The sequence below is a fragment of the Zootoca vivipara genome, chromosome 2 (assembly GCF_963506605.1).
Source record: "Zootoca vivipara chromosome 2, rZooViv1.1, whole genome shotgun sequence".
Classification (NCBI taxonomy): Eukaryota; Metazoa; Chordata; class Lepidosauria; order Squamata; family Lacertidae; genus Zootoca; species Zootoca vivipara.
The window spans coordinates 32,676,223-32,703,919 of record NC_083277.1 but is presented as its reverse complement, the minus strand read 5'-3'; the positions used below and the strand labels follow the sequence as shown (position 1 = coordinate 32,703,919).

The following is a 27,697-nucleotide window of genomic DNA, read 5'->3' as shown; positions in this document are numbered from 1 at the left end:
CACACAATAGGCCCATTATATTTCCTCTTATTTTTAGGCATTTTACTGTTTGTAAATGTATTGGGGGAAAAGACTTCAGTCCTGTGCTCTACATACTGAACTATTTCAAAACAACTTCTTGATTAGATCATGCCTATTCTGAAGTCACAGTATTTCAAAACTGTGCTTTTCCCCAAAACGTACAGATTTCATAAACTTTAACAAAAAAAAGTTAAAATAAAATGAATTTAGCTTGATAGTATATCTATGGAATTCTTCTCTCAGATTGCTCCACACTCTCAGTTCTATCAACCTAAGGTACCAAGCAGGGTCTATGTGCATCTGTCCAGAACCTCTGATTCTCAGTGACTGCCAACGTCTAATTCAACTCTGTTCAAATTCTGAATCTCACATTGTAGGTCTGAACAAATGATAGTTAAAGTGTTGTTGTTTTTTCAGAACTTATCGTGTAAACAGCCCTCCTCCCCTGATCTTGCCTCAGATGAAAATAAACAAGCATTTGTTTGCCATCACAAGTTTCCATTTTCTAGCAGAAGCTTGGGACAAAATACAGTGGTACCTCAGGTTACAAACGCTTCAGGTTACAGACTCCGCTAACCCATAAATAGTAGCCTGGGTTAAGAACTTTGCTTCAGGATGAGAACAGAAATTGTGCTCCGGCGGCGTGGTGGCAGTAGGAGGCCTCATTAGCTAAAGTGGTGCTTCAGGTTAAGAACAGTTTCAGGTTAAGAACGGACCTCCGGAATAAATTAAGTTCTTAACCACAGGTACCACTGTATTAAGAGATAAATCATGATGATGTGATAGAATAAGCAACAACACTAATATACAAACTCTACTTACTTCAAGGCATGATACAGAGTCCTGTTTCAGTTCACCATCACCTGTAAGAACACATATATAATGTTACCATGTGTATTGATTAAAAAAAAGTTATCTTACTAATCAGGTTCAGCCTTCAATTTTAGAAACAGTGAATATAAGCAGACTGGTCCATTTCTCTGAAAATTGTTTGGAGATGCTATTGTGAATCAATACAAATTATAAAATTGAGCAAGAATAATGTTTCTGTTGCTTAGAAACATTACGCTATTCTTATAAGACTTAACTTTCCTCCAAATATCCCTCCTGTACACAAAAGAGATCTGAATATGTATCTATGTGTACAAGGCTAATTTAGCATAGCAAAATCATGAATTAAAAACAAAAAATGCCAAACCAAGCAGTCCCCTGGATTATTCCACCCTATGAATCACTGCTTCCTTCCTTCTACTTGAGTTACCTCTTTATTCTCTCTTGAGCAGCTCTTGACAGCTATGTGCTACTCTCAGGCCTCCTGTGTGCACAGCTCTCAATGCTCTGAGTTCAGCTATTCCACCTGTAGCTATTTGAACCTCATCATTCGGCAGCCTTGACTCAACACCCAGCTGTCCAAAACTGACTTCGGGCAGAACAAGCTCTTTTCAGCCTGCCAAGCCCCTCTGGAACCTTCCACTTCTCTTGTTTGCCCAGATGCTCTCAGCGTGCCAAAGTCAGCGGTCTCAAAGCTGGAACTAACAGTTTCCAGCTGCACAAAGAATCTCAGCATGTGTTTCCCTTAAAATGGCTGAGGTCAAAACGACCGGGTCCAAATTCTGGATTTAAAAGCCAAAGTGATTGTCAGGAGAGCCTTTATGCTGGATTTTGGTGCCTTTCATGGAAACTGGGGTGGAATTACTACCAAAAAAAGAAATTGCTGCTTAGGATGTAGTGAATATGAAAATTGGGTGGTCATGAAGTTGGTACCACAGGAATGTGTGATTTTAATCAAAACTGGAGAACTATGTAAGTCGAAATAAATAAAAACATTTAAAAAATTGTCCAGTAGCACCTTAGAGACCAACTAAGTTTGTTCTCTCCTGCCAACCTAGCAGTTTGAAAGCGTGTCAAAGTGCAAGTAGATAAATAAGTACCGCTCCCACAGGAAGGCGAATGGCATTTCAGTGTGCTGCTCTAGTTCACCAGAAGTGGCTTAGTCATGCTGGCCACATGACCTGGAAAAACTGTCTGTGGACAAACGTCGGCTCCCTGGGCCAGTAAAGAGATATGAGAGAAGAAGACGAAGAAGAAGACGAAGAAGGGAAGAAGAGTTTGGATTAGATATCCTGCTTTATCACTACCCTAAGGAGTCTCAAAGAAGCTAACATTCTCCTTTCCCTTCCTCCCCCACAACAAACCATAGCTGCCAAGTTTTCCCTTTTCTCGCGAGGAAGCCTATTCAGCATAAGGGAAAATCCCTTAAAAAAGGGATACTTGGCAGCTATGCAACAAACACTCTGTGAGGTGAGTGAGGCAGAGAGATTTCAAAGAAGTGTGAGTAGCCCAAGGTAACGCAGCAGCTGCATGTGGAGGAGCAGAGACACAAACCTGGTTCACCAGATTATGAGACTACCCCCCTTAACCACTACACCACACTGCCGCAACCCCTGAGTCGTTCGCGACTGGACTTAGCAGTCAGGGGTCCTTTACCTTTTTAAAAGTTTGTTCTAAATGAACACTTCTTCAGATACACACGAAAGCTTATACCCAGAACAAACTTAGTTGGTCTCTAAGGTGCTACTGGACAGTTTTTAAATTTATTTATTTATTTATTTCGACTGCATCAGACCAACACGGCTACCTACCTGAACGAAGAACTAAGATTTTATTTTACTTTTTAAAGAAGATATACACTGCTTTTACCCATGTCCATTTTTATTTTTTTTACTTTAAAATCATGCTGCTACCTCGGGTAAATGTTAAAATATGAAGCACTGAAAAATATTTGCATTCTACTAAACTTCTCATTCAGCCCTGAGTGCTCACTGGAAGGACAGATCGTGAAGCTGAGGCTCCAATACTTTGGCCACCTCATGAGAAGAGAAGAATCCTTGGAAAAGACCTTGATGTTGGGAAAGATGGAGGGCACTAGGAGAAGGGGACGACAGAGGACGAGATGGTTGGACAGTGTTCTCGAAGCTACGAACATGAGTTTGACCAAACTGCGGGAGGCAGTGGAAGACAGGAGTGCCTGGCGTGCTATGATCCATGGGGTCACAAAGAGTCGGACACGACTAAACGACTAAACAACAACAAACTTCTCATTCTAGGATATAGCCAAGTAGATCCTAGTTAAGTGTTTAGCAGCAATGATGGGTTGTAATTGTTATTCCAGCAAATGGTTTTGGCTGTATGTTCATAATACATAAAGTTTATCAGACACACAACATGGACACTACAAACACAACCCACAAAACTACAGTACAAATCAGCATCTAATCAACTACTTGGAGCATCAACTTAAAAAGATCAAAGTATTTAAGCTGTTGCCTCCATCAAGTGGCCAGAAAGAAGATTTAGAATGACTCCCTTGACAGATTATGTAGCTGCATGAAACAGAAAGACTGTTCCATGAATAGAATAGAATAGAATAGAATAGAATAGAATAGAATAGAATAGAATAGAATAGAATAGATCTTTATTGTCATTGTCCCCTTGCGGGAACTACAAAATTTCTAAGTTGCTGTATCCACTCAGATAAGACACTCCACATGAATTAAAATACTAATAAGCACAATACAATACAGAACAATAACCAAATAAAATAAAATGACTTCAATGTGTTCCTACATTGTATTATTCCATTTCAATAAATGTATTGTGATCCTTTTTGTCCATTTCCTAATATTATGAAGTTACAGTAGTGGATCCATGAGTAGAACAAACAGCTTGAGGGAACTATAGGGGAGGGCATGGATATCATCACCCAAGGTCATAAACCTGGAGACAAAATCTAAAATTCCAAAAAGGAGACTTTTTAATATATTCACAAACACTTCTAGTTAACCACGTCTGTGCAACTAAATCACTGGAACAATATAGCGTAGTGGTTAGTGAAACTAGGACTGACGACACCAAGTTTCGCATCTCATGTCAGCCATGTCAGCTAGCCACTATTTCTCAAGCTAACCTACTTCTTAGTGTTTTTATATAATTAATTATGTTATTCCACACCATTTATTTTAATGCAAGGGAAACATAATGACAAGGGGGGGCGGGCAGTAATCAATAAGGTACCATTTGTGGAACGAAAACAACAATCACATTCACTGGATTGATTACTTCTCTGGACTTAAGCAAATATTAGCAATTTCCATTCCTGTTGCTGGTGGAATTCTCTGAAATCCCAAGACAAAGCCACAGAGAACAGCAATCTGCCTCTCTCCATATGCGAAGAGAAGAACACCTAAACAATACAGAGCAGGAAACTGCAACGCCATTTTCAATCTCCTTTACTTCCCACTTGCATACTGCGACGAAAGACCCTTGCTTCCGTCTTATTTATTCTGCCTCTCCTGTTATTAACAGAACTAACAGGGATGGTCTGGGGTAAGCCAAGCCTCCCCCCTATTGCTCCCCTTAGCCTTTCTGTATTCGAGGGTTTTATTCTATTTCCTCTTCTTTTATACAAAAAAGAGTCCTCTTCCAGCACAACCGTGGCCAGGTACCTATTAAAGTTCAGGGCTGTATCTGAGACTATCCCTAGTGTCCACAGTATAGGGAGTTCTGCCTCTAAGAACCCCTTTCTGTAAAAGTTTGCCCCTTCCCTGAGGTAACTTTATGACACCCTGGGTCTGTCTGCCTGGCTCGCCCTCTTGGTGCACCCCAAAGATACAAACTAACAGTTCCACTCTTGAAGGAAATGTTGTCCTTTTAATGGGTGTCCTCATGAATGAGTTTCATGTACCTTGGCTGGAAAATGACACAGATGATTTTCTGATTGGCACTTTAACACTGGAAATTTTTTCTCAAGAACGTAATGGTTGCTTTAAGGTATTCCTGTTGTACAAGCTTAGTTTCAATGGTAATGACCTTGTTACTCATGTACCAGATAGCCTAACGACTACCTAACCTAAACCTACTCTCCTAGATCTTCTTTACAACCACCCTCACACTCCCGCTCCCCCAGCACCCTCTCAACTGACCAAATGGCTCTCCCTTCTCTTTAAACATTCAACCATTCCCCTCCCCTCATGGAATGTCCAGTCAGTCGACACGGCGTCTGAGTTAACCCTTGATGGGTCGGGTTGATAAAGCTATAACAAACAGCGTAAAAATGTCACACATGCATATCCTTTTCTGCTCCTTCACACCTGTCTCTCATTTTGTAGAGTCCTTTTTCATCCCTTGCCCCACATTTCCATGGACTTGCAACAGCACCTGCAGGTGAACAATTAGCTTGATCCAGTGCTTTTTTGGTCAGAAACGAGGTGTCAGTACTTATATCTAGATAAAAGTGTCACGGCACACAATGGCTGCCAATGGTGGACGGGGGGGTGGGAGTGATGGTATTCTGTCAGAAATAAAGCACTGTCTAGATCACTGGCCTCTTTCCCCCAATCCCCTGCTTAAGATAAAAGATTTAAATGTAGGTTTTATACCAACTGCTCCTAAGCTTCCCATTCAGTCACTGGGCTGTTATTTTGTGAAGAATGCAGATGTTGCCAAGAAGCAGGTATGACAGAACCTGGATTGTACTCTGGCAGAGGAAATAATTGTGTTCACTGTCTTTTCTTCCTCGCTACTGAGAATGGATTCTACCTGTTGGGTGTACCAGAATGAACACATAAGGAGCACAGAATGCTAGCTTATACCAAGTCAGAGCATTGAACCATCTGACTTGGTACTGTCTACAATGACTGGCAGTGGCTTTTCCATGATTTCCATTATTTCAGGAAGGGGCCAATCTCAGCCCCATTTGGAGATGCCAGGGTTTGAATACAGCTCTTCACACTCTAGGTATGAGTGGATACAGAGGAGAGCTTGCCTAAAAACAAAGGGTAATGCACAGCAATTAAGGAAAATATTATGAAAATGGCCTATAGATGGCATTTAACTCCCGAAAAATTAAAGAAAATTTATAAAACAGGAACCAACAAGTGCTGGAAATGTAATGATAAAACAGACATATATGCACTGTTGGTGGCATTGCAAAAAAGTGCAAGATTTTGGAATAGAATTTATGAAAAATTAAAAAGTATATTAAAAATGACATTTGATAAAACACCTGAATTGTTTCTATTAAGTATGGTTCCTGAAGAGATACCAAAGGATAGGAGGAATTTATTATTGTATGGTGGAGCCGCAGCTACGCTGCTGGGTGAAGAGGAGAGACTTGCAGTAGCCACAGACGCTGATTGAGAAGGAGCAAGGGCTGTGCCTCCTGCTCTGCAATACAGTCCTGATTTGGTTCCTTCCCCTCCCTTGCTCTCAGTGCAGGAACGAAGGGTCGAGAAAAGGCTAGAACAATTAATAAAAGCTGAGTCACAGCAAAATGAAAATAAAAATGCAAGGAGGTATAAATAAGGGATGAAGAGGGACTTTAGCTTCTGCAACTGACTTGCTTATCTGATGGATGTGTCATGTGCTGACTCCTTGGCTACTGAGCAATAAAGTTAATTACTGAGAAGCAGTGTGTCTGTTTCTGCTTACAGCATGGGACAACAGACAGAAGGGCTTTTCTAGCAGCCTGACAGCACATCACCTGTGCACGACATTTGACCCAGCTGACGAACCTGCCCCATACCTAATGCAATATGTTTTGTGGAGCAGGTAAAGATGTAGTAGCAAAGGAACATGTTATTTACAAGCATCTCTCTTTTATTCTGGGAACAAATGGCATGAGCACTAAATGAGCTATATTTTGTTATATCTCTGGAAGTGCATTTAGGTCATGTGAAAGCTCAAATATAAGGAGGAAATTAACAGAGAAACATTGAGGAAAGGAATAAACTGCCATGAGAATGCAACCCAACATGCATAGCAAAAAATAAGTAGCTATATAGAACTACCAACGTATGTTTAGAAGCTATTCTCTTCCCCTGCAAAAAATAGAAAAGAATATCCTATTCCTTGCCTTTAATTGAACCTTGAAGTAAAGCTTCATTAGTCTACTCACTTCCAGACTTATTTAACAATTTTGTTAGCTATAATTTTGGAGGTAGAATTATGTGTTACTGTTTCAGAATGGAAGGGTTACAGCTCCATCATAACAAGTATGTACTACGCACATATAATTAGACTAACCTGGAGACCAATTTTGACATATCTTAGCCAGCACTTGTGAGTCATGTTCATAAACTCCAAGAGAGAACCGTTTCTGCAGTATTAGTGCCACATCTTTTATTCTCTGCACTGTGGTAGCTTTCATTCAGATTAGCTGGAGGGAAGAGTTTTCTTCCAGCTCAAGCATTATGGCTTGATCTGAAGTGTGTGGAATTGAGCAATACAATCCTTCTGAGGCCTCTCAAAATGGGAATAACACTGAGGCTTTGAGAGACAGAGACTGAGCTCTACCCAAATCTGTACATAACGAGGGCTCAAGAAGGCAAATGTGTGAGATTTTGTGTAATAGCTATGTAGACTTTGATATAAACTCTAAAGGTTTCATACTACTGGAGGCAATTCATTTGAACACATATGCTCATATGAACCAATGGGATGAGGACTGATTGTTGTCAAGCAGTTTATAAAGCAAGCTAAAGGCAAAGCTAGGGTTGCCATATTTCAAAAAGTAAAAGCCAGGACACCACCAAAATTGTTGAGGATATTTAAGGAAAACCTGAAAGTTGGTGAGCTTTGAGCTTTCAAAGTTGTCAATTTTTCTATTGACTTACCTAAGATCCAGGACAAAGCGATGCATTTTAGAAATCCCCCTGGACCTCAATTCCACCTTTGAAATCTGGACGCATGGCACCCCAAGACAATGCTGTCTTGATGATCAACAAAAGGATCTACCCAAAGTATCACATGCAGGCTGCAATCTGGAACTGGGGTCCAGGGCTTTGGGAATGCCCAGTGGGATTTCCCCCTTTGCACAGACAACCACAGAGAAATCTTAGCAGTGGAAGGTAATCTGCAGAACAGCAGCCTTCGTTTCCTAAGCCCTCCCAGCACTCGCTAAGGCAGAAGGTGGGGGAGACAACCATTTTTTCCCCTTCCCCCTTCCCATTACTTCCAATGGGAGGGAATTAATTGTGCCAGCTATCAAGCTGCAGTAGTTTCCCACAGGAAGCTGAGAATTCCATGGGTCCCTGGCCACCCAGACATCTCCCCAGAGTGCTCCAGTTTTGGGCCCATTACTGGTGGAGCACTACTTGAAGGCACCGTGTCAAATTCAGGGAGGACCTTTAACAACAGACCTTCTGCTCAAGAACCCAAATATTGGAACCTCCAGCCATGCTACAAACTATTTTTGAACAAGCCTGCAGGTTCAAAAGTATTTTGCAAAGCAGGCATCCAGGAAGAAGAGTCCCTGCTATTCTAACACCAAAACCTGAAAACATTATTGGGCACATAATATAGTTGTGCAGTTCACTGAATATCCATAGTTTCTATGCCTTTCCATCATCCCAGATCTGTGTGGGAATCACTAAAAGATGCTATGTGTACAAAATAAAGCTAAAATCACAAAAGTTAGGCTTTCGAGTATTTATAGCTTTGAAAACTCTATTCCCATTGCTCACTTACTCACTATTTCTAGTTTTTTTTACCCTTTCATCACATTAATTTGAGAAGTTCCATGACATATGGTGTTCATTGCTAATAGCACTAATAAAAATGTAAGTTTGTTGTGATTTTATTAGTGCATTTTGTCCGCTTTGATTTTGTTGCTTTAGTAATATTTGTCTGTGCCTGCAGATGTGTGTTTGAACAAGAATAAATATACAAACCATGAGACTTTTCAAAACCGAAAAAAGCCTGAATTGAAGCTTATAGGCTTTTTTCTCCCTCTAGAAGGATCAGCTATGAGGAAAGATGAGGGTTTTTTTTTAATTCCACTGCACTGAAAAATTAATTCACCCATCTTTCTTTGAAGTACAGTGTGTGCCACTGTTGTAGATACACATTTGAGATGTTTATTGTTCTTATATCCTTACAGGCCACACAGAACCCATATTTCTACACTTAAAATCTAATGCATTTAAACTATGTTAACACCCAGTACTCAGCAAGTCCAAAGCAATTTCACTTTAAAACAAGTGTATGTCAGCTTCCGTCAACTCAAGTGCTTGCATCTTTCACAAGCAGAGATCATGCTGGGAGTCATAACTATGAAATTACCGTGAAACAAACATAATGCTCTCCTATACGGCAGTATATAATGCATTACAGTAAGACTGTGTGAAGCTATAAGCTTCTCAGAAATTTCCGTAGCCATCTTTCTGTAAATGTCAAGAACAGTGGTATGACATTAGATTCAAAGATACAACAAGTGACATTCTTTTAATATGACTTTGCCCATCAGAACTGAATTTTTTTTTCTCAGCTGTGCCCAAAGAAAGATCCCCATTTCATATGAAATAGCGTGAACATCAATTAGGAAACACTTCATGGAGGGAGGGGGGGAAATGTGGACTCTACTCCATAAATGTATCTTCCAATTGTTCTGTGTATATGTTAGCAATCTCAAAAGCCATGGGGGATTCCATCGCTATCCATTTTGACTTGGTACTAGAATTGTCTATCAAACAGAAAATGTTTTTGCATAAAGCAATTTTCACTAAAGGCATAATAAAACGTGTAGGAGGTTTTCAAGAATCCTGTCTACAAAGAAAAACCTGTTCTATAACAGTAAGTGCACTCAGATCCTGCTTGTGGGCTTCCGACGGGCATCTAGTTGGACAGGATGAGAATTCTAGCACCATAAAGGGGTCAAACATGAAGAGTCACCAGTTTATCCTTAATTATTATTTTTATCATTAATATTTATTAAATTTGTATACTACACTATAACCGTAGATCTCAGGGCAGTTCACAACAAAAAGTAACAGGTATAAAAAACATAATATACATTATAAAAACAAAAACAACCCAATAATCCCCTCTTCTACAACACATTTCGAAAGGGCATTGGATGTCAATCAGCCAAAGCCATAGTTAAAAAGGAACATTTTCTCCTGGCACCTAAAGGTGCATAATGAAGGCGCCAGCAGAACCTCTCTGGGGAGAGCATTCCACAAATAGAGAGCCAGTACAGAGAAGGCCCATTCTCATGTTGCCACTCTCCAGACCTGTAATGTAGGAGAAACATAAAGAAGGACCTCAGAAGATGTTCTCAAGGTCCAGGTAGGTTCATGTGGAGAGAGGCGGTCCTGAGCAATACTTCAAGGTAATTGTATGTATTGGCAATCCATTCAAAATCAGAGTTCCTGATATGAGATTATATGAAGGGAACAAATGGATGATGATGGAGAAAACCCACATTAAGATAGCGAGCCTGGGCTGGAGTCTCTATCAGAAACCATGGTTTGCTTGGAAGTGGGAGATGGAGATTCGTTTATACAAAAACTAGAATGTGAAGATTACCAATGTAAAGACCACAGTTTGGGAACCCCTGATATAGAAACCTTAGGATGTATTTGAATCCAGTAAACTAACTGGGAATACTGGAAAATAAGCATCAAGTGGTAATATTTAATATAAAGTATTACATTAGGCTTGTCGATCAGAAAGTCGGCAGTTTGAATCCCTGTGACGGGGTGAGCTCCTGTTGCTCGGTCCCAGCTCCTGCCAACCTAGCAGTTCGAAAGTGCAAGTAGATAAATAGGTACCGCTACAGCGGGAAGATAAACGGCATTTCCGTGTGCTGCTCTGGTTCGCCAGAAGCGGCTTTGTCATGCTGGCCATATGACCTGGAAGCTGTACGCTGGCTCCCTCGGCCAATAATGCGAGATGAGCACCGCAACCCCAGAGTCGGTCATGACTGGACCTAATGGTCAGCGGTCCCTTTACCTTTATGTTTAACAATATGATTATGTTAGTGATGTTACAATTTCAGGACTACTAATGGTGAATCTTACTAAAGTGAACTATACATAAAGTGTGTGGTACTATAGGTTCAGTTCATTCCATCCCTTTCCACTACCAGAAGATGAAACTGCGATCTTGACAGGCCCGTCGCCTCGCATCCTAAGTCCACATGGGCCAATAAGAGGAAAGCTGACTCTCTTGTGCAGGGAAACAATTTTGCCCAAAAGGAATGCCATGTTTAACTCATCTTCCAGCTGTACTTGATAAATTATAAAGTACATCACAGCTTTTTGTCATACAATATTTGGATCACAGGCTCCACTCCTATTCATGAATTCATTCATTGTCATTAACACAATAGATTGGTGATGACAGCTAAACTTGAGAGTGAGACACTTTTGAAAACCTGAAACTTAGAATCTATTCTATACACATTTTAGGCATATTCACTTCCTTTCCATACAAACAATGTCTGACATCAGTCGAAACATGTCTGGTAAGTGTAATCTCTCTGATGAAGGAAGGTGTTCCACAAGCCAACATTCAATGCTTAAAGGGGAATAGTTTGGGGTGATTTGTTCTGTAATACAAATCAGTATGAACTTGCTGTGTCCAGATGCTTTTCTTAAATAAATTTATTGGAAGCAAGACTGGTTGATTTTAGTACCTTAGCTAAGAACATGAACAGCCGCTATCGTGCACTCATACAACAAAGTGGGTTGTATCCAACTAAGTCCTACTCAAGAGTACACCCATTGAAACTAGTGGATTTAAGTTAGTCATCTCCATTAACTTAAATGGTTCTGCCCTAAGTAGGACTAGTATTGGATGAAATCCAGGGCATACAAGGCAGGGCCTCTTCCAATACTTTGGTGCAGAATATGTAATATGGTGCTGTAATCAAAGCTACAGAGTGACACATGTGTACAAATTAGCAAGGTCTGAGGATGGGGAAATTGAAAGCACTAGGTATCACCTGTGGTGCTGTAAGTTACTTTTTGTGCTAGTAAAATGAAGTCAATTCATAGAGTTCACTACCCACCAAGAAAAAAAAGTAAGATATCTGATCAGTCAACTCGCAACTTGTGCATTCAGTGTTCGCTATTGCAGCTCTAAGTGCTTGGTGGCCATCCAGGTGCAATCGCACAAGTTAAACACACATGCTTACCAGGCTGTGGGAAGGTATCACATAGGCTCTGAGAGGCTTTCACAAGGTTTTGGGCAGCCCAGATTCTTGAGAGCCTCCTAGAGCCTAGTATGCAAGGTGCAAAGCTTAAAAGCTCTCCATCTTGCAGGAGTGGGAGGGAGACCTGCTCAACACACCAGCTTCAGAAAGGTCAGGATGGTTGCATGGGTGGGGTGGAGTGGGGTGGGGGAGTTCCAGGCTGGTTCTGACTATAGACAATTTCACCTTTACCCACACACACCCTCCCGGAAGGTAGCCCCCCCCACAAGTCACGAGCCTATTGTACCTTAAAGCCGATACTCTGTTGTAGTTAGTACACAATTCTATGTAACTGAATGAGAGTTTACATTAATACTTCTAATTCTGGAATAAACAATTTGAAAGTATCATTTTTTTCTGTTGGGGAAATACCTAGTGTTGGGATTAGTTAAATACTGTATAGTAAAAACAAGCAAAAGCAATTTGCTCAGCATTTCCATAAAAGTGAAAATTGAATCTCAAAACGTTACAAGATGATAACAAACTGAATGTATCCATCATTAGTGAACAGATTTATACACATCAATTGATTTTGGGGTTTGAAAATGAAATTTGTTTGATGTAATTAGTTTTACAAATGAAATGAACACTGACCTTCCTGGCTTTGTATTGACAATATCATCCTTAGATATCCGACCTATTTGCAACAATTGTCAGAAGTAAAGAAAAAAAGCATGATTTACAGGCTTATTTAAAAGCCAAGGATATTAGTTGTTCAGCCTTATTTTTTCCTTCCTATTTAATGTATGTTTTTCATATGCTCTAGAGAGAATCATCTGTGCACTCCAATGTATTAAAAATAAAGATACAGGATATATATGAAAAAATATGCTGGGAAGCAGCTTTCTTGGGTAAATGCAAGAGGAGTGCACCTGTCAGTGAAAATAAATGATTTCTTAAAAATATAATTCATACTATGACACACCGGCATATTCATTACCTTTCAGCTTGAAATAAAACACATTGCAATTTGCTTTGCTTTCAGTTGATACACATACTGTGTTTGAACTGCTGATTAAGTGATTCTTTCCTTATTTGCATAGAATAAATCAACTACACCACTTATAACAATGTATAATTAACATGGTATGCCAATCTTAGGTAGTTTTTGTTTTGCTTTTTTAAGTGAGGAGGCAATGCAAGTTTGCTTTCTGGGTGTCAAATACATTTATGTTACACCTCTCAATCTTTTCCAGCAGGGGGGAGAGTGCTGTTGCACTCATGTCCTGCTTGTTTTGCGTGTCGAGGTCACCAGACATCCCCCCATAATAACTCACACCACACACAGAATTTTGGTTTGGGTTTTTGGCATTATTTTGGCCACAACTTTATTTAAATAGAATTTAAATGTGAGCGTTGGCTTAGGCATTGATTAATCCATCTGTCCCCCACCTGGGACAGATCAGCTGCGACTTCCCTATCCGTATAGGGAAGTCAAGTAAACACCTCGTGGGAGAGGAGGTAGCTGTGTGCAGGCACTCTCCCCTCGACCAGAAATGTTCCACAAGGCTTGTGCTCTGTAATGGCCCCAGCCCCGCCCTTTGCAGGGTTGTATGGACTAGAGCCCCGGAGCCCCAGGATTCCTTTAACGGAATACTTCTATGAGCAGCAACATTTTATTGAGGGGTAGGCATCTCCATACCATACCCCTCCACCAACCAAGAATTATTAACCAATGCCTAACCGCCAACCTAACAAGTTGTGACAATTTGCTAAGCAGGTAGGCAAAAACCAAATAGCAACAGCCAATCAGCCAAATGGCAAAATTCCTACTGGGCCCATGCAAAGCATGCGACCCCATGAGAGACAAAGCAATGTCAGGCTAAAGCCTTAAGAAAAAGCGGTGGGCGGGAGGGAGATCCGAAGCACTTTGCAAAAGTGAAACTGAATTGCTGGATGCTGAGGCTTTAAGGGACCCTGTCTGTCAATCAAAGTTGATACATGCTCTCCCCGCCCCCAGCAACCCAGAGGGGCCCAATCACACACACTCTCTCATCCTACACCACCCCCAACCTGGGAGATGTCTTTTAACCCTTCCGCAACCCACACTCTCTTCTATAAGAGAACGTGCTTTACTTATTTATGTGTCTGCTTTGTTTGACTTTTACTGGCCCTTTACCATATTGGTTCTAGAACAGGCTACAACCTAGGGCTTCTGGGCTTTGGACCCCAATCTTCCCGGCCACCATCATCCAGTTAGCAGCCAGTAGCAGTTCTGTTTAGCTGTTTGCAGGCTCTGGAAGCTTGTGACTAGGACATGTAAACAGGGCTTTACTGAGGCTGTTTGAGAGGGAAGTCAGGAGTGCTGTCTTACAGTGGACATAGGACCAAGAGACATGGACTGTGAAGGAGCTGCTGTGCCATGTTTGCCTTCCTGTCTCAGAATGCACAAAACTACAGCTGTAGCAAGTGCAAGCTGTTTGCCTTGCTGGAATAATAATAATAATAATAATAATAATAATAATAATAATAATAATAATAATTTATTTGCTGGAATAATAATAATAATTTATTTATGGTGCTGGAGGAGACTCTTGAGAGTCCCATGGACTGCAAGAAGATCAAACCTATCCATTCTGAAGGAAATCAGCCCTGAGTGCTCACTGGAAGGACAGATCCTGAAGCTGAGGTTCCAATACTTTGGCCGCCACATGAGAAGAGAAGACCCCCTGGAAAAGACCCTGACGTTGGCACTAGGAGAAGGGGACGACAGAGGACGAGATGGTTGGACAGTGTTCTCGAAGCTACGAACATGAGTTTGACCAAACTGCGGGAGGCAGTGGAAGACAGGAGTGCCTAGTGTGCTATGGTCCATGGGGTCACAAAGAGTTGGACACGACTAAATGACTAAACAACAACAACCAATTTATTTGTACCCCGCCCATCCAGCTGGGTTTCCCCAGCCACTCTGGGCGGCTTCCAACAAAGATTAAAATACATTAAAATGTCACACTTTAAAAACTTCCCTAAACAGGGCTGCCTTGAGATGTTTTCTAAATGTCAGGTAGTTGTTTATCTCTTTGACATCTGATGGAAGAGAAGATATAGCAACCTGAGGCCCACCTATTCCCTCTTTGAGCTATTGGGCAAGATGAAGAATTTATTGACAGAACAGAGTGGACTGTCCTGAAACAGCAGTGCAGGTCGGGTGCCCCTAGGGAGAGGAGGAAAATCTTCCATTGCAGAAGTCAAACCTCTGGAGTAACGCAACACACAGAAACATGTCCATGCGGACTGGTGGTGGGCAAATGTTGTCCTCAAGAAAACAAAATCTTTGGAGAAACAAAGAGTGCTCATAAATAGTTTCTCATCATGCTGGGGGAAAGTGACAAGTGGGGTACCGCAGGGTTCTTTTCTGGGCCCGTTGTTGGTCGAATCAAACCTGTTGTTGGAAACCAAGCCTTATGAGGAACGGTTGATGGAGTTGGGTATGTTTAGCCTAGAAAATGGGAGGCTGAGAGGAAATATGAGAGTCATCTTCAGATATATAAAGGGTTGTCATACAGGGAAGGTGGAGCAAACTTGTTTTCTTCTGCTTCAGAGGGTAGGACCCGAACCAATAGATTCAAGTGTTTCATTTTTGCTCAAATGTAGGAGAATTAGAGTTTTGTTCTTAAGTCAAAACCTTTCTACAGAGCAATTCACACTGTTGGAAAGGTAAGCAGAAACATAAAAATAAAACTTTAGTTATAAATGACTGGACAAATCACGGAACTGCCGTTGCCCTTGATGACATTCATACAGCATATCCTGAGAAAGCATCTTAATAGGGTAGTATTTTGGTTATGGTTACTTTGCAGTGTGCATCTGTCCATGCCAGGTGTTAAGATTATCATCTTACTGCTTCAGATGGCTATATTGAGAGTTCTCCAATAGGACTCTCATCTGTAAGTTCGAATTCTGAGTAAAATTTGGAGGAACGTTTTTAAATGGCTTGAAGGTATAACTTGGAAATAAGCATTTCTTGATTACTTACTGGTACTCCCAACACTGGTTAGTTTAAAAAGTAATAAGCTGGAGGTCTGGAGGTCTGGAGGTCTCGTACACCTCAGGTAGTGTGGTTGCTGACCTTGAGCCAGACATCTTGGAGAGTGAAGTCAAATGGGCCTTAGAAAGCATTGCTAATAACAAGGCCAGTGGAAATGATGATATTCCAGCTGAACTGTTTAAAATTTTAAAAGATGATGCTGTTAAGGTGCTACACCCAATATGCCAGCAAGTTTGGAAAACTCAGCAATGGCCAGAGGATTGGAGAAGATCAGTCTACATCCCAATTCCAAAGAAGGGCAGTGCCAAAGAATGCTGCAACTACCGCACAATTGCGCTCATTTCACACGCTAGCAAGGTTATGCTTAAAATTCTACAAGGCAGGCTTAGGCAGTATGTGGACCGAGAACTCCCAGAAGTGCAAGCTGGATTTCGAAAGGGCAGAGGAACCAGAGACCAAATAGCAAACATGCGCTGGATTATGGAGAAAGCTAGAGAGTTCCAGAAAAACGTCTACTTCTGCTTCATTGACTATGCAAAAGCCTTTGACTGTGTCGACCACAGCAAACTATGGCAAGTTCTTAAAGAAATGGGAGTGCCTGATCACCTCATCTGTCTCCTGAGAAATCTCTATGTGGGACAAGAAGCTACAGTTAGAACTGGATATGGAACAACTGAGTGGTTCAAAATTGGGAAAGGAGTACGACAAGGTTGTATATTGTCTCCCTGCTTATTTAACTTATATGCAGAATTCATCATGCGAAAGGCTGGACTAGATGAATCCCAAGCCGGAATTAAGATTGCTGGAAGAAATATCAACAACCTCAGATATGCAGATGACACAACCTTGATGGCAGAAAGCGAGGAGGAATTAAAGAACCTTTTAATGAGGGTGAAAGAGGAGAGCGCAAAATATGGTCTGAAGCTCAACATCAAAAAAACCAAGATCATGGCCACTGGTCCCATCACCTCCTGGCAAATAGAAGGGGAAGAAATGGAGGCAGTGAGAGATTTTACTTTCTTGGGCTCCTTGATCACTGCAGATGGTGACAGCAGTCACGAAATTAAAAGACGCCTGCTTCTTGGGAGAAAAGCAATGACAAACCTAGACAGCATCTTAAAAAGCAGAGACATCACCTTGCCGACAAAGGTCCGTATAGTTAAAGCTATGGTTTTCCCAGTAGTGATGTATGGAAGTGAGAGTTGGACCATAAAGAAGGCTGATCGCCGAAGAATTGATGCTTTTGAATTATGGTGCTAGAGGAGACTCTTGAGAGTCCCATGGACTGCAAGAAGATCAAACCTATCCATTCTTAAGGAAATCAGCCCTGAGTGCTCCCTGGAAGGACAGATCGTGAAGCTGAGGCTCCAATACTTTGGCCACCTCATGAGAAGAGAAGAATCCTTGGAAAAGACCCTGATGTTGGGAAAGATTGAGGGCACTAGGAGAAGGGGACGACAGAGGACAAGATGGTTGGACAGTGTTCTCGAAGCTACGAACATGAGTTTGACCAAACTGCGGGAGGCAGTGCAAGACAGGAGTGCCTGGCGTGCTCTGGTCCATGGGGTCACGAAGAGTCGGACACGACTAAACGACTAAACAACAACAACAATAAGCTACAAAAGTAAAGGAAGGGCACACTCCTTCAAAATTATATTCATAAGGCCAACTGAGACAATCAGTGCACCCCACTCCCAGACAAATCACTTGGGAGACTGTTCAGTCACATGCATAATTATGTGACATGAAAAGTATTCATGTTTTCTTAATTGCAAGTATTTCAACTATGTTTAAATACATCATTCACTTTACAAGGTACAAATAAGTATGTGCAATTACATGCTAATTAGTTACAATTTAATTACTGTGTAAATACTGGTATGTAAGAAGATAATCAGATGGTTACTTGTGCAGTGTAAATTAATTGATAACAAGAGATTTACAATTGCAAATTAGGGCGATTACACTCTGAGTGCTATGTTAGATGTTAAGTGCAATGCATAGTTAATCACTTATCTATTATTTCACTATATTGTTGTATGATGTGTTGAAATAGCAGTTAGGTCTTATATCAGTCTGGAACTCACCTTTCTGAAGTAGGTTGATCACACGTTTGGATCTTCATTTCTAAAACAATTATCTCTAGCATAATTTCAATCATTATCCGTTATCTCAAAATGTTCCTAATGCTGTTGATAATAGGGTGCTTTGCTGTGATTACGTCTAGGGAGAGAAATGTCTGCCACCTTATCTTTAACTTGCATTTCAGATTCCCTGTTCTCTTCCCTGCCTCACGCAGCACTCAATTTAGCTTCACTTCTGTGGCCATCTGGTGCTATAAACCTAAATTGTGTGCAATTTTATGCCTGAAAAAATGCTGGTTTGACCTGTATTTCTTTCATTATTTCACCAACATGCTGCAGAGAGATAAAATAATGGGGATGGCTGCTTCTGCTGTTTGCTGGAAGTTGTTTGTCCTCTTTTAAAAGACTTTTTGTGTGCTATTCCAGAATGCTAGCATGTTGACTCTGATTCTTGCTAGATAAAGGATGTCTGCAGTAGCTGTTTGTTGATTTTCTATTGACTTCTGTTTGAGACTGAAGGTGTTTCTCATTACTTTCTTATAATACAGTGAAGATACCAATTTAGTTACATTGACCTTGTAATGATGCTTCGTTCTTCTTTTATTAGTGCCCATGTTGAGCATACCTTTTTATTACTCTATCCATGTCTTTTTCCCTCACAGCCTTTTAGATTACATGAAACAGCTTCTGTGCATAGCCCACCTCATTCCCCCCATTTTTATTTATTTATTTTTAACATATTTTTATTAAAGATTTCTTGGTTTACAAAAGTATGTGCAATGTCCCCCCCCCCCAAGTTACATTTTCTACAGATCAGTTTCATTTGTCCCTCCCAAACAAACTAAGGAAAATTCCCACAACACTAAACAGGCACACACAGACTGTGCTTAAAGCAGTGTTTCTCAACCTTTTTTGGGCCACAGCACACTTGTTCCGTGAAAAAAATCACGAGGCACACCTATATTGACTATAATTATGACTGTAAGAAACACTTGCCAATTGCTGTGTTGGTTGCAATCTCCTGTGTTGGTTGCAATCTCCTTCACAAGCCGTCCGGCGGGTTAGTGTTGAATATTGGCGGCCGCCAGGCTCGTTTGCACTGAGCTTTGGGAAAGAGGAGGAGAAATATTGCTTTCCGGCGGGTCAGTGTTGCTTATTGGCAGCCGCCAGGCACGTGACAATGCAAATCGCCCTTCTCGTCGCCGCACGTCGCGGCACACCAGCCAGCGTCTCGCGGCACACTAGTGTGCCACGGAACAGCGGTTGAGAAACGCTGGCTTAAAGCATGGAAAGCAGAAATAAGTAAACTGACCCCAACCCCATCCCCACTAATTCCCCTGGCACATCACCCACATCATGCAGCACAAAACCTCCAGATAAAAACCTGGCAAACCAAAGGCTTATATTGCCTAACAGACATCTACACTTCCTCATTTTTTAATCCTGCAGGGGTCCCCCCCCCCTGATAATAAGGAGGAACCAGTACTGTATAGGCTTTACATTAGACTAGAGACAGAATTTGGGGATCAAGGCTACCTCGTTAAAAGCATGCAAAATTAAAACAAATTCCAAACCATATGCAAAATATTTAGGCAATCTCTGCAAAAGTCAAGTTTTGATGCCTCATATATTGCACAAAATATCAATAGAATTGAATCCTATCGTTGTCATCAACCATTTCAAGAGAGGAAAGGAAGGTTCAAACCATGCCACAATAGCTAATCTCACTCAATGTATATTTGGCTCAGTTCCCATCTGTGACATGAGTGGAAGGAGTACCCTCTAAGACAAAAAAAATGGGAACTTGTCCCATTCAGACATTGTTGGAAATCCAAATCCTAACAGCCCCAGCTGGCATGGTCTACAGCATGCCCCCAAACCCCAGACACAGGTTTTTCAAAATCTCTCATATGCTCTCACAAGCCACGTTGGGTTGTGTCCAACAATACTTTTACTCAGTGTACACCCACTGAAATTAATGGATGTGACTAATTTAGGGCTATTAATTTCAATACATCTGGTCTGAGTATAGTTTAAGTTGGATATGATCCATTTAGTTTGTAGGAACTACGTCCAAAGCTTTTATTTTATCCTCAAACAGGCATCCTGACAGATTTAATTATAAAAGAGGACAACATTTCATTTATTGAAAAGCCAATATTCTAATGTTTAATAAACAATAGGCATCTTGCTAGCAGGAAAAAAACCTTGAAACTGCATGTAATAAAACTCTAGATACTTCTCCTTAACTAAACTCTCTGCTCTTTAAATGTCAGGTGCTACAATGTAAATCAACACAACCCATGAATAGGGACACCACCCTAGGAAATGTTCCAGTCTTAGCAAAACTTTATTATGGTTTATTATTATTATTATTATTATTATTATTATTATTATTATTATTATTATTTTACACTTCATCCACAATTCCATGCAGGGACGTAGCCAGGATCAAAATTAGGGGGGCAAGGGGCGGGGGCACGGCACGGGGGGAGGGGCCACAGTGGGTCAAGGAAAGCCATGGTTGTTCAGGGGGTCGGAGGGGGTCGGAGCAGCCTGTTCAGGGGGGAGGAGGGGGTCGGAGCACCCCTGCGATCAGCAGGGGCGAGGGGGCGCCAGGATCAGCCCGAAATCGGGCTGCTCCGACCCCCTCCTCCCCCTCTGCAATCGGCAGGGGCGAGGGGGCGCCAGGATCAGCCCGAAAGCGCTTTGCGTGGCTCTGGGGCTTTCCCTCCACCCGCCCCACAGCCAGCCAGGAAGAGGGGGGACGGCACCGGGCGGCACTGGGCAGCGGGGCAGGTTGGCCACCAGCAGCCCTGCTTCTAGGGGGGCAACTGCCCCCCTGCCTATGCCCATGATTCCATGGATACTTTGCCCAAAGTGGAACCTCTAATCCTTTTTGCTTTGAAATTTTTATCTTAAGCAAAACTCAAGTCCAATTTATTATCAACCTGGCCCACTGCGTGTTTCAGTCAAACTCTTAACAGGCCATCCAAATGCTAATAGAAGCAGATAGCAACAAGGTACATCAACTAAAAGTTTTCTATGGGGCTCTGAACTTGAACCTCAATAAGAAATATGATATGATATATATGTGATAAAAGTTTTGTTTCCCACAAAAATGCCAGTTTCACCCAAGCAGGAATCTCCAAATTACCCTTGATTCATCAATGGCTGCTCTACTCAGGGGAGCGCTAAACATGAAATACAATTTAGAAATAATGTCTACAAAGAACTTAATAGGTGAGACACCAAAGGACAAAGACTGAAGACATATTTGTGCCTCCGTTTTCCTCAATGCCTAGCTGATTTTTGCAACTACAGTACACTCACAAACATTTAACTTCTATGCATTCAGCTTTACGTGCTTGGCAATTTAAAAATAAATAAAAGGGTGGAGGTAAGGAAACGGGCATCTGGGGGGGAAAGACTTTGGTAATCCCACCCATCAATGCACCCAACGTGTTTTGTCTATACATGATTTTGGTTCTATGCAATAGCGTCAGAATGTAACCTCCACGTAAGATGTGCTTGCTGTATACTACATTGCTTGGAAATCCTGATTCAAGCCATAAAAATGTTTGGAGACATACAAGGAGAACTTACCCAACAAGTGGGTCTACATAGATCTGTTCTAGGAGGAGGGTACAAAGTCAGCAAATGTAGGAAAATGCTAATCAATCAATCCTGTACTATCAGGAAGTGAAGTAAAGTTGAAGGGAAAACGGCTAAAAATTGTACTGCTTGACACTGGCATATTTTTGTAACATAGTTTTTTTTTCTGACTAGTGAATGTTTGGTTTAAATGATGCGTAAAAGTATATGCTTCAGGCAGAATATATAAGATTTAGACAAGATATTTACGTAACGTATCATACCTGTGCCTCCAGAAAAAAACAAAATGTGGATGCAGAGAAAGGAAATGTGAAATAATGATGACTGCCCCTGACTCCATGTGCTGGCCCTACACGTGTACAACTGTATGTGTCATCCTAGACTTTTGCAAGTGTGCAGGACCTACATATACAGCTGTGGATGTGTAAAGCTTGTTGTTCCACCTAAAGTGTGGAAGAGAGGGCAGAACCAGCTGGTGTTTTTCTGCTCCGCTCTGTGCATTGAATAAATATGTGCAACGAAGCGTGAAAATAGCTATATTTAACTATAGTCTTTCCCCCAAATCCTTTTGTAAGAACAGCTTTGATTATAGTTAACATTAATCACCAGCCTCTAGCAGGAGGAAAGGGTGGGAAATAATAAAATAAAATAAAAATTCAAGGGAATGAATTATGTCCCTCTTCTGGACTTTCAGCCTCAGCAGGACAAAAATCCAGACTCTTATATGACCTACATAAAATTCAAACATAACGCTGAACTCTTCTAGGACGGGTGATATATATATGACAACGCAATCTATTTCATTTTTTTATTATTATCCTTGTTTATCAATACTAAACAAATGATATAATTTTATCCAGTGATGTGAACATATATACACAAATGGCACCAAATCAAAAAGAGACAACAGAGACATGGCAGACTTCAGAGGGGAAAACATTTTCATTTTTCAGAAAGGCCTGAAAACTGAAGCAAACTAACAATTAAAAGTTTAGCACCTTGAAGTTAACACTTTTGTGTTATCACAGCAGTTCTACAATATAGCAATCATTTTCCAAACATAATGTTTCCATATCATAAAAAATATTTGTTTTGGACAGGTTATAAGCTGAATCAAACTAAAGTCCACAAACACAAAGTTATGTTAACAGCCACAGCATTCAACATTTGTTTTTAAATTCTAATGTGCTTTTAACAGATAAAAGGGATATTTAACACCAGTGTCACTCAAAAGCAGCTCACAGAAAATGACAAAAGGCTACTTGCTATGCATGATGGGAAAGCTATTCAGTAATTTGATGAAACACGCAGTAGAAACAAATTTATTAAGATACACGACATGTTCTCCACCTGCTAACAGATCAACTATGCAAGGGAATAGGATGTTTTTTCTGTACTGCAGTATTCTTTGTCATGTGGGAATACATTTACTACAATGAAACTGAACATACAATTTTTAAAAGGGAAAGGTCCTTAGCTGTAACTCTACCATTGGCAGGCTAGAATATAAATGCAGCAGAATATACATTAGTCAAGTAGAATTTTGCCATTATGCTTGGCTGAAAACAGATATGGAAGAAGGGAATCAACCATCACCATTACAAACCTAAACAAAACAGAACGAGAGTCAGAGTAGAGTTGCCACTGAAAGTTCACTACAGAGAAATTTCTTTGAATCAGATCTGAGGGTTTCTTCTAAGATAAAAAAAAATCTGAGAAAGTCTAAGGTGCTTTCCTGTGGCAGAAGTGGATAAACCAGAGTCATGGACAACAATGTACAGTATCACCTATCAACTGGCTATCTGAAAGACCATATTCCCTCAAACGAGCCTGCCCAGGTTTTGAGATCTTCAAGGGAGGCCATTCTCTAGGTCAGGGCAGTCTCAAGCAGGCCGGCCGCCCTGACGCTGAGGGGCGGAGATCGCTCCAGCGCCCCCGCCGTTGCAGGGCGCAGCATGGTTTCCGCACGGCTTTGCCGCGCAGCGCCCTGTCTACCAGCCCAGCACCCTGGCGCACCGCCCCACCAGGGGGCTTTCTAGAGCCGGCCCTGCTCTAGGTCCTGCCACCCTCACAAGCATGCTTAATGGGCCTTCTTGGTGGCTGCTCTAAACTCTCTCCCTAGAGAAGCTACACTGGCTCCCTCCTTGCTGTCCTTCCGCCGGCAGGTGAGGACTTTCTTGTTCCAACAGGCTTTTCAGAATTGACTGCTGGTGCTGTGATGTTTTTACTGCAATTGTGGGTATATTTTAGACATACTTTATATATATGCATATGTATATAGTTTCAATTCCATCAATGTTTAATTATATTTTTATGATTTATTTTTCTGTGTTTTTAGTGGTTCTTGTTTGTAAGTTGCCTTGACTCCTGTCAGGGGAAAAAGTGGGATATAAACAAACAAACAAACACTCTCAAGTAGCAGTGTACCACACCTGCTTAGAGTAAAAAAAGATAAGAGGAAAAGACAACTGTATTTTGTTCACCTGGAAATAATGAAATACTTCCTGTTTGCAGACACTGAAGTACCAGCCCTTAAAACTCCAAACTCCCGGCTGCCCATTTCTGTGTCCCCTTTCTCAAGCAATCGTCGTCTGGTCAAGCATAGCTGCATTCTTCCCTTCCTACCTCTTCCTAATGATTTACCCTGATGGTAAGGATCTTCAGTTCACCATGTGTTTGAAGACAGTAGAAGAAAGACAAGGTTTAATTTGCCCTGTTTCTCTACCCCTGCCAGCTTTCTGGATTCCACCACTGCAGCCCCTTCTCCATATGCATCACTAAGCAACCTCCTTTGACTCATTGCTATCTCATTCCCCTTTACATCTTCTATTTCTGGAATATTCTTCAATGGTTAACCCATACATTTTGTTCTCTCAATAAAAGCTCCTTTCTGGAAAGGTTCTGTTCTTATTGTTGCACCACACAGGCACTCTGATACCACAGAAGGTGTTGTTCCTAAGTTATACATGCTGTATTTCAGCCTGACAGTAGCCTGTCCTCTCGCAGAATAGTGCCAGGACCATAGGAATTTATTCTGTTTTCCCGCTATAATAATATCAAACAGGAAAAGTGGAAACCAGGAACCAACAACGGGGGGGGGGGGACAGATAGTCAAGGTATCTTAATGCCTCTAATATTTTTATAGATACCTCAGGCAACAATTGTTGGCAATAGCTATTGATGCCCAACAAATCTTCTGTAGTGCTTCTGTTACAGAGTCTATTGTTGATTTCTCCAATCAGTGGTTAAATCGTTGTTTAAAATCTTTGAAAATGCCATAGTAATACCCTGTTTCTCATATTTTAAGACATACCCATAAAATAAGCCATAGCAGGATTTTTAAGCATTCAAGGAATATAAGCCATACCCCGAAAATAAGACATAGTGATAGGCGCAGCAGCAATGCCGGCCGCGGGAGGAGGAGGAGGAAAAAAATAAGACATCCCTTGAAAATAAGCCATAGTGTGTGTTTTTTAGGAAAAAATAAATATAAGACGTGTCTTATAATATGAGAAACACGGTAACAGAGAGAAAGACGCTCACTTTCCTTTTAAGAGAATTTGTTCCTTCACTGAAAGGTTACAGCCTTACAAACCAGATCTTTATCTTAAAAGCAGATGCTTCAAAAGAAACTGAGTACATGTCAGAAAGGTCCCCTTCAACTCTCTGTGTCATGAAAGGAGGAAAAAGGCAGAAACATAAGACAAGAGTCATTGATAGTACTTTAGCAGCCACTGCAGCTCATGCTTATCTCTGGCATGGAAAGGAACTAATACGGACTTCTGAGTTGTCACCTGAACAGATAAATGATTGCGTTCTTTCTCTGCAACCAATGTGCTGCCCTCCAGGTGCTATTTGACTTCAACTCCCATCAGCTCCAGCCAGCATGGTCAATGGTAAGGGATGCTGGACTTCCATCTGGAAGGCACCACTTTGGCTACCTCTGCTCTAAACTACATATTATCCAAAAAACCATGTGTGAAAAAGCATAAACCAATATTCTAGTCCATTTAGTTTTGTGAAAGTTTGTGAAAGCTGATCAGCATCTTCATCAGATCAGGAGAACATGTAGGGAGTTCCTTCAGGCCACGAGACTGAGGAATAGTGGAGACTGCTCCATTAGGATGAGTAGCTGTCAGGGACGTGGCTGAATCGAATGCTTGGAAGGAGATGCCTGGAAGGAGACTCTGGAGATGAAGAGGGAGGCAGTCTGACTCTGGAGACGAGGAACTGCAGCCACAGCAGGAGTGGGCTAGTTCAGCCCTCCTTCGCCAAGACTCCCCAGACTCGGAAAGCTCAAAGGCAGAGGGAGGGGAGGAGATAGATGACATTGAGGGGGTTGCTGTGCAACTGGGAGGCAGGCAGCCTTTAGAGGGATCTTTGTTCAATAGTGGGGGGGGGGGGAGTTCACCCACCTCCCCGAACCAGAAGAGCTGAAAGGATTAAAATGCAACAGAAGTATAAGAAATGAAGGACTGGACTTTGGTGCTCTTCGTGCTGTGATGGTGCGGTGTCTCAGAGTGACCAACTCGTAGCTAAGGGCAACAGGTCTGGAGCCGCTCTCTGGATGTAAATTGTAAATAAAAGTACATAAAACTGCCAGAAACTTATGAATTCTTATCAGTGCTTGCTTGCCTGCCTGAGCTCCACTAAGCTCAGTCTGCCCTCAGCTAGTCTCCATTTGCCTACCGGTACCTCCTAACTTAAAACTAATATAGGGGATGTTACTGGCTGTCAGCCTCTTCCTCCTTAGTCTCAGCGTTGCCTTTGTTGAAGTCAGCAGGAAGAATGGGGTCACAACCAGAATTAGTTGGTTCCATTGCCTTTAGCTCTGCCAGCCATTTCCTCTGGCTCCCACCACTGCTGGCATCCCTGCCTTCTGTCTGACCAATCACCAAAGGCACCAGCCTCCCGTCCCCTGCTGATGACCTGTATGTCAAGATCAGGCATTCCCAAACTGCGGCCCTCCAGTTGTTTTGGCCTACAACTCCCATGATCCCTAGCTAACAGGACCAGTGGTCGGAGAAGATGGGAATTGTAGTCCAAAACAACTGGAGGGCCAAAGTTTGGGGGTGCCTGGTCAAGATAGAACAGCTTTTTTTAAATGAATGCAACTGTTACCATTCAAACAAACTTGTACCTATGAACTTCTACTGTATATTAGAAATTATTCAAATTATTAGAAATTTGAATCTACATAAAGATTTAGATTTCTTTTTAGGTTAAATATTGCCACTTTTAGGAGATAAGGTTGTTGTAGAAGACTCTGTGTGTACCATACCACAAGGTCCCTCCTCAGTTTTCTTGGCCTAGCTCTTTGCAGGAAGCAAATCAAAACTAAATATGCATTGTTTTCAAATCCCTGGGCTATTTTATTAAGCCATGGCCCTAAGGCAAGCCTCAGAGTTCAGAAAAGGCCAAACAGGAGCATTTCATTTATGTGTAGCATTACTACACATTGTCAAACAAAGGATGAGTTTTTAAACAATGAATTAATATTAATGGAAAGTTCAAACCTTGCCTATTTCTTTAAATGAAAGGGTCACAGCCTTATCAGATCCTTATCCACATGACACAGCTGTATGTAAGAAAATTATCTTATTCTACGCTATTTGTTTTCCCTATTATGCTAATAATCAGGAGAATGGAGCAGGACTTTAAGGCTTCACCCCATGCCCATTAAAACAGATAAAATCTTGATTTCAGCAAAGGCCTTTGACAAGGTTCCCCATGATATTCTTGTAAAGAAGCTGGTAAAATGAGGGCTAGACCAGTCATCCCCAAACTTGGGCCCTCCAGATGTTTTGGACTACAATTCCCATCATCCCTGACCACTGGTCCTGTTAGCTAGGGATCATGGGAGTTGTAGGCCAAAACATCTGGAGGGCCGCAGTTTGGGGATGCCTGGGCTTGACAATGCTACCATTCAGTGAATTTGTAACTGGCTGACTGACC

At 41.5% G+C, this 27,697-nt stretch overlaps 1 protein-coding gene across 1 annotated transcript in view; it reads right to left on the bottom strand.

The window, feature by feature from the left end:
- Window positions 1-27,697, bottom strand: part of LOC118080810 (contactin-4) — a 532,292-nt gene that overhangs the window by 465,997 nt on the left and 38,598 nt on the right. Inside the window, exon 2 of the mRNA XM_035106605.2 lies at window positions 844-884. The gene's annotated coding sequence lies outside the window, so the exon portion shown is untranslated. The remainder of the gene's footprint in view (window positions 1-843; window positions 885-27,697) is intronic.